The sequence below is a fragment of the Ambystoma mexicanum genome, chromosome 13 (genome assembly GCF_040938575.1).
Source record: "Ambystoma mexicanum isolate Mex_15411 chromosome 13, UKY_AmexF1_1, whole genome shotgun sequence".
In the NCBI taxonomy this organism is placed as follows: domain Eukaryota; kingdom Metazoa; phylum Chordata; class Amphibia; order Caudata; family Ambystomatidae; genus Ambystoma; species Ambystoma mexicanum.
Genome location: NC_090938.1, coordinates 109,181,236 through 109,193,988, shown reverse-complemented (window position 1 = coordinate 109,193,988; position 12,753 = coordinate 109,181,236). Strand labels below are relative to the sequence as shown.

At 49.3% G+C, this 12,753-nt stretch overlaps 1 protein-coding gene across 1 annotated transcript in view; it reads left to right on the top strand.

Moving 5' to 3' along the window:
* The window catches only part of LOC138520949 (AMP deaminase 1-like), a 2,571,753-nt gene that overhangs the window by 2,366,191 nt on the left and 192,809 nt on the right, over positions 1 to 12,753 (top strand). The gene's annotated exons all lie outside the window — the stretch shown is intronic.

The following is a 12,753-nucleotide window of genomic DNA, read 5'->3' as shown; positions in this document are numbered from 1 at the left end:
TCTGGAGAACTCCGTCTGTGTGTGGATTTGCGCCAACTAAATAAATGTGTGATAGTGGATCGGCATCCCCTACCAAATATGGCGGAAATGCTATCGAGAATTGGACAAGGGAAAATATTTTCCAAATTAGACATGGCATCTGCTTACCACCAGGCGGAACTGGAAGAGCGTTGCCGTAAATTGACAGCATTTATCACCCATGAAGGAGTTTTCCAGTTTAAGCACATGGCATTTGTTCTGGTATCTGCTTCAGCTTTTTTTCAAAAGATCATGGACAGGTTAGTGGGTCACATCGGTGGTGTATACTGTTTCCAGGATGACGTTTTAGTGTGTGGGAAAAACGTAGAGGAGCATGATCACATATTGGATAGAGTGCTTAAAGTATTTGAGAGGAATGGCATGGTGCTAAGAGAGGAGAAATGTAAGTTTGGTGTTGAGAAGGTTGAATACTTAGGGCATTAAACAACAGCTTAGTGAGTTCCTCCTTAACCCCTTCTCTTACTGCCAAAGGTACTGGCCTCAATGTTGCCGCTATGGGTATGCTCCCTTTTCTTAATATTATTTGGTGTTGTATAGCCTTTATTTTTCCAATGCCTTTCTTAAAAACCTTGGGCTGTCTACTCATGACCGACTCACTTACTTGCAGCACTTGTTCAGAACCATTGGTGTCTACTTTGATGTTTAGATTTTTCTGTTCCCTCCACCCCAACAAAGTGAGCCCTCTTTTGGTTACGTATATCTTTCCATCACACTCTCGATCCTTAAATTCAAATCGATTCATACTGTAACCCAAAAGATCAATTGTATATCATCTTTTACATCTCTTTCATATACTTCCCTTGACAACGGAGTAATCTTTGACCCTGAATCGGCCATCCAGCGCATACGGGGCACATGGTTGATCATTCTGCTCCTGTGAGAGTGGTAGTGGATGCATCTGAAATGGGGATTGGAGCAGTGTAATCTCAAGTGGATGAAAAAGGGAATGAACACATTATAGCTCATGCATTGTAAGGCCTAAGGGTGGCGGAGTATCGCTACTCTGTACTGGAAAAGGAGGCATTGGCCTGTTATTGGGCTATGGAGAGATTCAGGAATTTTATTTGGGGCACATGTTTTGTGTTATGTACAGACCATAAACCTTTGAAAGAGATTCTGGAGAACAAAGGTTTGGACAAGGTATCCAGAAGGGTTGCGGGTTGGATTACTCGCATGCAATGTCATGAATTTTCTGTCAAGATAATACGAGGCGAAGAAAATGTTTTAGCAGATTGCTTGTCAAGATTGAGGAGGGAGGAAGAATCTGATTTGTGTGTTGGGAATATGGAGATGGAAATGGTTTTTGTAAACACTGATGGGATAATATCAAAGGAGGAATGGTTAGAGGAGACTAGTAAAGATGAGTGTTTAATAATAATAATAATTACACATTTATATAGCGCTACGAACCCTCAGGTATCTGAGCGCTGCTTATTATTACCCACAGTGTGTGGTGCACATTTATCGACCTTGGAAGGATGAAAGGCTGAGTTTGGCCCTGGTGGGATGTTAGCCAGCTCTACACGGATGTCATAGCGAGCACTCTACTCGCTGTGCCACTTGACCGGTTTAACGTTGGTGAAAGCGTATGTGGAATTGGGTGTATGGCCCAGGAAAACAGAATTGGAACAAGGTACAGAATCATTGTGGGAAGTCAGGAATGAACTCAGTGCGGTGGATGGCATTCTATTCAGGTGGGAACGTGCTGTTGTACCCAGGTTGTTGCAAAATAAAGTGGTTGATCTAGCGCATTCGAGGCACCTATGTGTTACCAAAACGAAGGGTGTTCTAAGAAGTGATTACTGGTGGCCTGGTTTTGATAGGGACATAGAAAGAAGGCTTTTGGAGTGTTCCATGTGTAGGAAAATTGGAAAAAGAGAGGTTGCTAAACAACAACCCCTTGTGGAAGTTGATGTGCCAAGTGGTGTTTGGAGAGATCTTGCTATGGACATTCTGGGTTCAGTTGATCTGGGGTATGGAAGAGGAAAGTTTGTGGTTGTGATAATAGATTTGTTTTCACGTTGGTGTGAGTTCAGTGTGGTTAGAGAAACATCCAGAGAAGTCATGGTGAAGGAATTGCAAAAAGTGTTTGCTAGGGAGGGTGTGCCATAAAGCATTCTTACGGACATTGGGCCCCAATTCACTGGTGGGTGTTTTGGAAGGTACTTGAAGGTACTTGAAAGAGTGTGGAATTAACCACAAAAGGACGGCTTTGTATCATCCAGAGTAGAATGGGTGTGTAGAAAGGATGACTAGATGCATCATGGAGAGTATCCGAATGGCGAATGAAACAGGGTGCGACAAGAAGGTTGCCATTCAGGACAGGTTGTTTGGTCTGCCTATGTCGCCCCACTCCGTCATGGGGATAACACCGTTTGAGCTGATGAGAGGTCGTAAACCCAACACGGCTGTTAGTTCACCATGGTTGGGAAGGAGTAGGGAGAGTGAATATGTGGTGGATGGCATAAGGAGAGAGTTGAAAGGGAAGAAAGAGGAGTGGGTGGCACGTGAAAACGCAAGGAGAGGAAAGAAGTTAATGAGGATTAAATATGGAGATATGGTGAGGATAAAGAAAGGAATGTTAAAGTAAAAGGGACAAGCTCTCTATCCTGATCCTGTGAGAGTGGTGTCTGTTTTACGTGTGGCGATTCGTATGATAGGAGGACAGGTATGGAACATGAATCGTGTTGCCCTTGTGAGGAGGGTTTAAGAGTATGTGTTTGACTGAAGAAAGGAGGGAGATGTGTTATAGTTGTATCTTGAATGTGTTATGCTGGTATTTTCATTTATGCTTTAACCTTAGCTTTTATGTTTATCAATATACTTACATGTATGTTTCCATTAATAGGTTAATAATAGCCTTGTAAACACAGGTGTGTATTATTCAATAGCCTTATTAGGATTGGAATGCTTCCATGTTAGCTGGTGAGGTAGCATTCCACATAGCTGTGATGTAGCTGTTTATTTTCATACAATGTTCTATTTGAGTCGGTTGCTGTCTTCAAGAGTATCTGGAGGGGATCATAACTGCTTGAGGTCTTTGTTTCTAATATTAAGCTAAATAAACAACATATAATCAGTCCACTGTCTCCTGAAGTTCCATACCTAACAGCAAGGCCTCGGCAAAGCAAGACTGACCCGGCTGTGACGTCGGGCCCCCACCCGAGCACCCCGGTGGGAGGCCAGCTGGCGAACTTCGTCGGCATGTGGAAGTCCATCTACACTGACTGTTGGGTGCTGGATGCCCTGGCCCACAGGCATACTCTGGAGTTCCAAAGGAAGTGTCCCCATTTTCCACCTGTGTCCAGGATGGAAAACCACATTCCACAGCTGCTTCTGGAGATACGAGCAATGCTGAAGAAGGGCGCGATAGAACTCGTCCCAAAGAGGCTCCAGGGCTCGGAGTATACTCACGGTACTTCCTCATCCGAAAGAAGACCGGCAGCTGGCGGCCCATTCTAGACCTCTGCCGCCTCAACAAATTCATCAAATCCCAGAAGTTCCGGATGGTCACCCTTCAGCACGTACTGGGACAACTGGAGGAAGGCGACTTCCTGTCGTCGCTGGACTTGGAGGATGCCTACTTCCACATCCCAATACACAAAGGACATCGAAAGTTTCTGCGCTTTGTGGTCCAAGGGCGGCACTATCAGTTGAAGGCACTGCCCTTCGGTTTGAAGTCGGTGCCAAGGGTCTTCACCAAGTGCTTGCCACCGATGGCGGCGCGGCTGCGCCTGCAGGGGATCCACATCTACCCCTATCTGGACGATTGGCTCATCCAAGTGAAATCAAGAGAACTCGCCGTCGACCACACAGCGAGGACCGTCCACCTACTCACGGAACTGGGGTTCTCGATAAACTTTGCGAAGTCCTGCTTGGTACCATCGCAGGATGCTTGTCACGCTCACCTGATTCCCACGGAAGCGCAGGTCTGGCTTCGAGTGCTGATGCTTCTTCAATGGTGAAGCGCAGGACTCAGAAGATGGACAGGAAGGGCCCCTCTACTCTGGCTTTTCTGATTCGCAGGAATATTCCCCTGTGCGTGAAAAGGGAGTATTACCTACTGACGGAATAATGCTCAAACCTGCCACTCCCTTCCAACCCTCCACGATACCCTTCCACGATTCCCCGTGAAGTCTCACCTTAGGGTCTGGAAGGATGAGTTCTCCATCCTGCTTCTGATGCAGGGGCACGTTGAAACCCAGTTACTTCACTGGATTGAGGTTTGATGGGAGTTCAAAATAAGCTTGACGATTCAGGTGAGGCGCTGTAAGAGTTCTGTTGCAAGTTCAAAAGTTCAAGCTTAATAATAATGTTCATTGTCTTATTGCAGCAAGCGCTAATGCTTATGTCTTTTTCCCCTTTGGGGCCGGGGTTCGGAATGCCGAAGATATGGCGCCGACCCGAAGTGAAACGTGCAGTTCCAGTAAATGACAGGTAAGTTCTGGATGAGCGTTCAGGTAATGTCTTTGCATTCGCTCATTCAATGTCTTTGTCTTTTTTCCCCATAGGGGCCGGGGTCCGGAATGCCAGGAAGCGGCAGGACCCGAAATGAAATGGGAATGACCCAACAGGTAAGTCTTAGAAGGAAACTGAGCCTTTCCTATTCCCTTCCTTCTCTCACCTTGTCTTCTTGTCTTTTTCTCTCTAGGCTCTGAGAAGTGGGTGCGGATCCGGATGATCGCTGCTGAAGATGGAGGCGCTCAGGAAAGGTGAGTGAAATGCAGCGCTGCAGCGATCGAAGCAAAATGCTTTTAAAATGATGTCTTCCCTTTCAGGATCGTCGGTGTGATGTCTCCGTGATGCAGCTTTTGCTGGTAAGGTCTTCTTTCTCCCCAATTCTCTCTTATCTCCCTTTGCAGGCGACCAAGGATGCTGACAGGCGTGGCTGAAGTCCAGATGTAGGAGCTGACACGGTGAGCGTCCAGCTGCGAGGAGCAGAACAACGCGAAGCGTGAGTTGCTGATCGGGCGTGGTTTAAATAGCTTTGGAAGAAGTTCCAGGTATGTATCCTTCCACCGATCAGGTATGTATCCTTCCCTGACCACACCCAGGTGGAAAATAGTCCCACAGGTAAAGTAGTTCCATTCAGGCCTCAAGAGGGCCTGGATGTAGCAGCATGGTCTGCATCAGGTAAGTGCACATTAAAACACTTGAACACATGTCTAGCTTTATGAGCCTGGCGCCTAAGGCGCCAGGACAGGGGTCTAACATGAGCCTGGCGCCTAAGGCGCCAGGACTGTGTCCAAAGGGCCCCAGCTTGGGCCCACTGGCACTTCCCTGGGGGGAATGATGCCTGCCTCTGGGGTTGCTGGGTCGGACCTGGCTCCATGGAGGTAGGCATCATGACAATGCCATGTACCTGGGAGCCAGACTCAACACTGTGGCACGGCTGGCGTCACTGTCGGAGGAGAGGATGAAGGCCGTCCTGGGCAAGGTACAATGGCTGTTGACCACAGAGGTTGCCAGGGTGAGGTCCATCAAGTCCCTGCTCAGCATGATGTCGTCATGCATCTACCTTGTGCGACTGTGCAGGTTGTGGATGCGGCCGCTGCAGGAGTTCCTCGATGCCTGTTGGGTACAAGTGACGGGAAGTTTTGAAGACAAGATCTCCCTCAACGAGACTTTCCGGCAGGCGATCTGGTGGTAGGGCACCCGCACGCATCTCGCGGCAGGCATGGACTTCCAGACCCCAGCGCATCAGGAAACGGTGACGACGGATGCCTCCCTGGAGGGATGGGGCACGCACACCGGAGATCTCCACGCAAGAGGCCTTTGTCGCCCGGAGGAGAGGTCTCAACACATCAATGTCCTGGAGCAACGGGGCCATGTTCTGGGCCCTCAGGTCCTTCCTCCCGTCCCTCAAGGGCAAAGTGGTACAGGTCTTCCCCGACAACACCACCACGATGTTCTACATCCGGAAGCAGGGTGGCACCAGATCCCCAGCTCTATCCAAGGAAGTGCAGGACCTGTGGCACTGGACCGTCACCTAGGGGATGTTCCTGGTACCCTTCCACCTGGCAGGAGTAAAGAACACTGTCGCCGACTCACTCAGCAGGGAGCTGCGCTCATGTCATGAGTGGAAGCTCCGGCAGGATCAAGTGGATCTCCTATTCCAACGATGGGGCAATCCCCAGATAGATCTGTTCGCGACTGCGATGAACACCAAGTGCCGGAGGTTCGCCAGCAGGTTTCCCCAACCGGGGAGCATGTGCGATACATTCTCCTTCCCCTGGGACGGCCTGTTGCTCTATGCGTTCGCACCATTGCCGTTGCTTCTGCGACTCATCAGTCAACTCAGACGGTCCTGGTGCAGGATGATCCTCGTAGCACCAGCGTGGCCGAGGCAGATATGGTTCCCGGGCCTTTTGGACATGTCAGCGTCCACCCCAGTCAAGCTACCGACGGACGCAGATCTTCTCGCCAGGGAAGGAGGCGTGATCATGCATCACGACCCAGGATCGCTGAACCTGCAGGCCTGGCTCCTGAAGCACTAGAGTTCTGAAGCTACGATATCCCGACGGACTGCAAGGAGGTACTTGCCAAGGCCAAGACGTGTTCGACTCTTAAGTGCTATGGACATAAATGGAAGAGGTTCTCTGTCTGGTGCCATGCACAGAAGGTCAACCCTCTACGGATTACGGCCCCTCAAGTGCTGCCGTACTTGCTGTCGCTGGCCAAGGCGGGGCTGGTGCATGCATCCATCAAAATGTATCTGGCGGCTATCTCCCGCTACACAAGAACTCCGGGGCGGTCGTCGCTGTGGTCCCACCGCCTGGTGAAAGAGTTCATGAAAGGACTGTTCTGCTCGTTCCCGCCGGTGAAAGCTCCGGCCCCGGCGTGGGCGCTCAATGTGGTGCTGACCAGGCTCATGGGTTCTCCATTCGAGCCTTTGCCTTCGGCGCCGCTGAAGTTCCTATCGTGGAAGATAGCGTTTCTTGTGGCCATCACCTTCGCACGACGAGTGGGAGAGATCCAGGCCCTCTCCGGTGAGCCTCCATATCTGACATTCCACGAGATGAGGGTAGTGCTGAGGACGCACCCATCCTTCATGCTCAAGGTGCTGTCGGACTTCCATCTCAACGAGCCCTTGGTGATAACTGTTTTCTTCCCGTCGCCTTCGTTGCCTGCTGAGAGGACTTTGCACTCGCTGGATGTAGCTAGAGCGCTGAAGTTCTACGTGGACCGCACGCAGAGTTTTCGGCAGACATCACAGCTGTTAGTGACCTTTGGCGCTGTGAACCAAGGGAAGGCCCTCACCAAGGCTTCCATTTCCAGATGGCTCTCCGGCTGCATCATGCACTGTCACCGGTTGGCAAACCACCCGTTGCCCGGCCATCCGAGAGCCCATTCAACCATAGCGATCACTGCTGCTATGGCGTTCCTGTCTGGTGTGCCCCTACTGGACATCTGCAGGGCTGCTTCGTGGAGGTCGACGCACACCTTCACGAGATTCTACTGCGTCGACCAGGATTCCAGGGAAGAGTTCAGAGTCGGCCAGGCATTGCTGCGCAACCTGTTCACTTGAAGGTGAGCCTGGTGAGGAGGTAAGAGATGCTTAATGTTGAGTTGTTGAAATGCTTAATGTTGAGCCTTGCCACCTCCCATGGATGTACATGTGTGTACTGCTATGTATTCTTGTATTCATGAGCATGTGAATCCATGCCAGACCCCATGCTGGAGAAGGAACAAGTTACTTACCTGTAACTGTTGTTCTCCAGCATGGGTCTGGCATGGATTCACATGCGAACCCTCCCTCTGACCCCTCTGCGACTCTTCTCTTGGTCCTACTGCCACTTTACGTGCTACCAAATCTGAAGATGGCTGCCAGAGGAGGGGCTTAGGTAGAGGGCAGTCATTGGCTGGGGGCAGTATGACCCAGAGACCAGTGATTGGTTATTAGTAGAAAGACAGTTCAGAAACAAAACTGAAACTGATTGTTTCTTTTACTGAGGATTCTCAGCCTGACAACGGGGAATATTCATGAGCATGTGAATCCATGCCAGACCCATGCTGGAGAACAACAGTTACAGGTAAGTAACGTGTTCCATCTGATTTCTTCCATTGATGAGTACAACGACTGTCCCATCTTAATGTCAATCAATGCGGAGAAGGCATTTGACAGGGTCGGGTGGCCTTTTCTGCATGCAGTGATGCAGTGGGCAGGTCTGGACCGACAGTGGGTGTTTGGAGTGCAAGCACTATATCGAAACGCCACAGCTAAAGTCCTAGTCAGTGTTATCGCATCAGAGTCCTTCAACTTGTCATGGGGCACACGACAAGGCTGCACCCTGTCCCCCCCTTTTGTTCGCCCTGGTTTTAGAACCACTGGCACAAGCAATTCGATCAAACGCCCAAATACGTGGGGTAGTAAGGGCTGGTTGTGAACATTAATTAGCACTATTTGCCGATGATATCTTGGCGTACATCACTCAACCGTTGGAGTCGATTCCTGCCCTCTTTGCCACCTTGGCGGAATATGGCGCCTTAGCAGGATTTCATGCAAATTCAAATAAAACTGTTGCACTAACACTGAAGCAAACCTCAGTCGTTCCCAGATATCTGGTATCAGACTGGGGGTTACAATTGCAAGCAGAGGGAATCAAGTATTTAGGTGTGGAAATCACAAAATATTTAACTAGCTTGTTTCGCGCAAACGACATGCCCTTGTGGGACACCATTAAATCAGATCTAGAGAGGTGGTCCAAAATAACACTTTCCTGGAAGGCTAGATTCACATCAATTAAGATGAACATTCTCCCCAGGTTTTTATTTCTCTTTCAATCACTCCCATTGGTTATACCAGAAGCATTTAATGTAGAACTAAAGCGCACCCTACTTACATATTTGTGGGCCGGCCTGAAACCCTGAGTATCATATACGTCTTTGATAACACCCAAGGACAAGGGGGGCATGGGTTTCCCAGATGTTTCAAATATTATAGGGCATCGCTTCGTGAACTCTGAGTAAACGCTGCAACTCTGGAGGGTTAATAGCTCAATTGTACATCACACTGATTACTAGAGGCCATCTGCCACAACCGAGCACACAGACCAAATGGGAGACAGTGCTAGGGTTGCAAGATTGCCCAGACACTTGGGCAGTGGTACACAGGGCAGTATGGACTACATCAATATCCATGCAATATAAAAACAATGGGGGGTTACTAATAAGATGGCACCTGACTCTGCAAAGGTTAGGGAAAATGTACCCCGGGGTCACGCCGTACTGTTGGAGGGGTTGCGCTGAAGTTAGCGATTATTGTCATCAGTGGTGGGGCTGCGCGAGAGTACAGACGTACTGGAAAGAGATCCTGGGCTGGATACAGGCCATAGATGGTATTCACAGGAGTTTATCCCCATCACTGATATTGTTAGGAGTACAAACAGATACAGAGGGAACAAACACAGTGCTCTCACATATGCCTAGGAACCTGCTAGCAGCTAGGGTGTGTCTGACAGATGGAACATAATACGCTACTGACGAAAGGGGAATGGTTGAACAAAGCCCACACAATCTATCAAATGGAAAGCATTACGGCTGCATTGTTAGAGTCGCATTCCCATATAGACACAACCTGGCTCCCTTTCCTGAAATATTACGCTGCACATAGAGATGCACTAAAACAAGCAATGTACAGGCTGGAGAGAGGGGTCCCAACATTGACAGTAAAAATACAATATTCATTGAATCGGATCAGCCCTAGAGGTGTGGTAAGCAGTGGAAATGATCTCTGAACAAGTTTTGACATGGTTGAAGTGTACTGAGATGGAAAAAGGTGATATTAATAGCTAAAGTTGTTGCCCAGATGTGTAAGGGAGGGAGGGGGCCAATGGAGGGAGGGACGGAAGGGAATTTGAAGTTACCGGATTAGACAGTCAGCCATTCCAGAATTGTTTGGTTAATGTTTATCACTTGGCTGGGCTTCCCGAGAGAAGCTTTATTCTTGCTTTGAAAAACCATGCAACATGTACGTTCTTTGTTTACCCTGAGCTGTTTTCATGCATATTTTGTCAATCTTATATTGGTAACGAAATCAATAAAATGATGTTTAAAAAAAAAAGAAAGGTTCCTTCTGCTATCTTTTGCGTCGGGTGATTATCTTTCACCCATGGATCCCCCTCAGCCGGGCTCTGGTCCTTTTCTCAGTACTCAGTCTCTCTTGGTCAGGCTCAGAGCAACTACAGCACTTGTCAATCCAAGTAGAGACGTCCGAAGGTCAATGCTGTCTTGCAGGGTCAGTCTGTTTGTTTACGGCAAGAGCGTTTTTCACACATTCACAGTTCATACAGCGTTCCCTCAGCCGGGCGCAAACACCTGTTTAACAATGTCAAAACCTCAGCAATGGTTTAAGGACTTTAGATTGTACATGGATTTTGGCTCGACCCTTGTATGACCACCTTAACTCTCTATACCGGCCTTCCCTGTGGCCTCTTGGTACTTATAGTCTACTTTCTTCCCAATATTCAATATAGTCTCTTTGTTCATAAGAGGGGTACCAGCCAAAGACTTTCGACTGGGCGTCCACATGGTGCTGGACCACTCTATCTCTGGTACCAATGTGTTCACAAAAGACCTTTTGTCTAAATGATCTTCTTACTGGGCCTCATTCTAACTTTGCTGGTCCAGAAACAACAGTGCCAGTAAGCTTACCGGCACCACTGTTTCCGGACTGGCAAAGTAGAAGTCTGCCGGGCTGTGTCCTCCCTCCCGTCACCCACCCGCAGACTTTCACGGAGGCACCGGCATCGTTATTAATGGTACCAGTGTTTCCGTGGTCCTCATTCCCACATAGTCCTTTGGGACTCTATGGGAATGGGGCACAACATTTTACTGGTGCCTGACTTCCCTAACCGCAGGGGCTGTAATGCCCCAGTGTTTCCGGCAAGCCAGGTGTCATGATCTCTGCTTCCAAAAGGTCAGGGTTTTCCCAACTCCCTTGGAAGCAGATCCATAACCCAGGTTCCGAGTGCCAACCAGTCCCAATTGGGACCCTTTGGACCCAGTCCTGGCGCCAGTGGCACCAGGCTCATAAATATGCCCAGTCCCAGCGCTGGAAGCGCCTGGCTCATAATGCTTGGGTGGACTTACCTGCAGCAGACCATGCTGCTTACTTGCCTGCCAGTTGAGCCTCTGATCCTCTTCTGTTTGGAACTACTTTTCCTGTTGGGTGGGGCAGGAGCCACTCCCTAGATTCAGAACACTGGAACTCTTCTGGAAAGCAGGAACTCTTTTCTTACCTAGGCGTGGCTGTGGAAGGAGACACCTAAGCACTACAGGAGGCTATTTAAACCACACCCGATGGATGAATCTTGCTTTGCGTTATTCTGCATCCTCTGCAGCAGAACGCTCATCGTGTCTTCTGCATCTGATCCTGGGCCTGAGGAAAAAGGCTTACCATCCTGAATCCAGTCTTCAGCAACACCTATAAAGACAAGAAAGAACAGGTTAGCATTACGGTCTTCAGTGACAGCTCTTCACTTACCTGGTCCATCGGCTGTCACCAACGCCTCGCGCTGCATTCCGGCATCTGAAAGACAAAGGCTTACCTACTCTTCGTGCGCTCCGGAGGTCTTCACACTGCATTCCGGCATCTGAAAGACAAAAGCTTACCAACTCTTCGCACGCTCCGGAGGCCTTCGGCGCTGCATCCCGCATCTGAAAGACAAAACAAGGTGCGTTTAAAGACATTGGGGAACTTTAATACTCACGTGCCATTACTCCTTTCCACATCTAACCCAGTGGGTATTCCGGCACCCTGCAGCCGCTCCGAACTTGTACCTGCAAAATAAAAAGACAGTTAGAGCGCATCGTGAAGCAGGCAACAAGCGCTTACTTACGTGCTTCCAGGCGCTTCTATTCATCACACGGGCTCCATCTTCAACTCACTTCAGCCCGTCATCCGCCATCGCCGGAACCCTGCAAAACAAGAGACATCATTACTAAAGACTTTAAAGACATTAGAATTACTCGAAACTTACCGTTCGTGCAGTAAACGACGGACAGCAGTCCTCTGAGGTCAAGAGGCCTGGTCCCCTTATCAAGTGAAGAAACTGGTTACAGCACCCTGCCCCGAGGCAGATGGAGAGCACAGGGTTCACTTACCTAAGGTGAGAGCGTTAACCTTTGGGGTTCTACAGGAGAAGAGAAAGGGAAGAAGAGAGAGACATTCAATAACCAAGTTCCTTAATCCCATATTTTCTATCTGCAGACATCTTACCCTTCGAGTCAGACATACAGTGCACAGAGGTCCAGCCCAAAGAGCCAGCCGTGTGTTACACATCACCTTTGAAGATACGGTATACGCCCAGTCAAGACCGGCGCCTCTACGGGAATCAGGTGAGCGTTACACCAGGCGCCGGTAAAATGTACAAGTCTGGTGGCAACCTGCCGGTTTTACTGGCACAGTTACCACCGGACTTGTAATGAGGCTCACTGTTGCGACTGCAACCCTGAGCTCAACATAGTCCAGTTGACTATCAGCTTCTTCCGACTCACTGGCTGTGCTGAACTCGTTGGCGATTCCTTTGCCGTGGTAGTCAAGGACGGTACTACGATGGCAACCTCATCTCCCCGCCCTGGCCATCAGTGCGGGAGGGTGCCATGTCCTGCTGACATCCGTCACACCATGGGCCAGATGCGATTCCCGGTCTTATGTTTCTTTCATCAGAGGCATAGCGCGTCTGGGTTGAAAAGGGCAAGGGCAACTCCCTC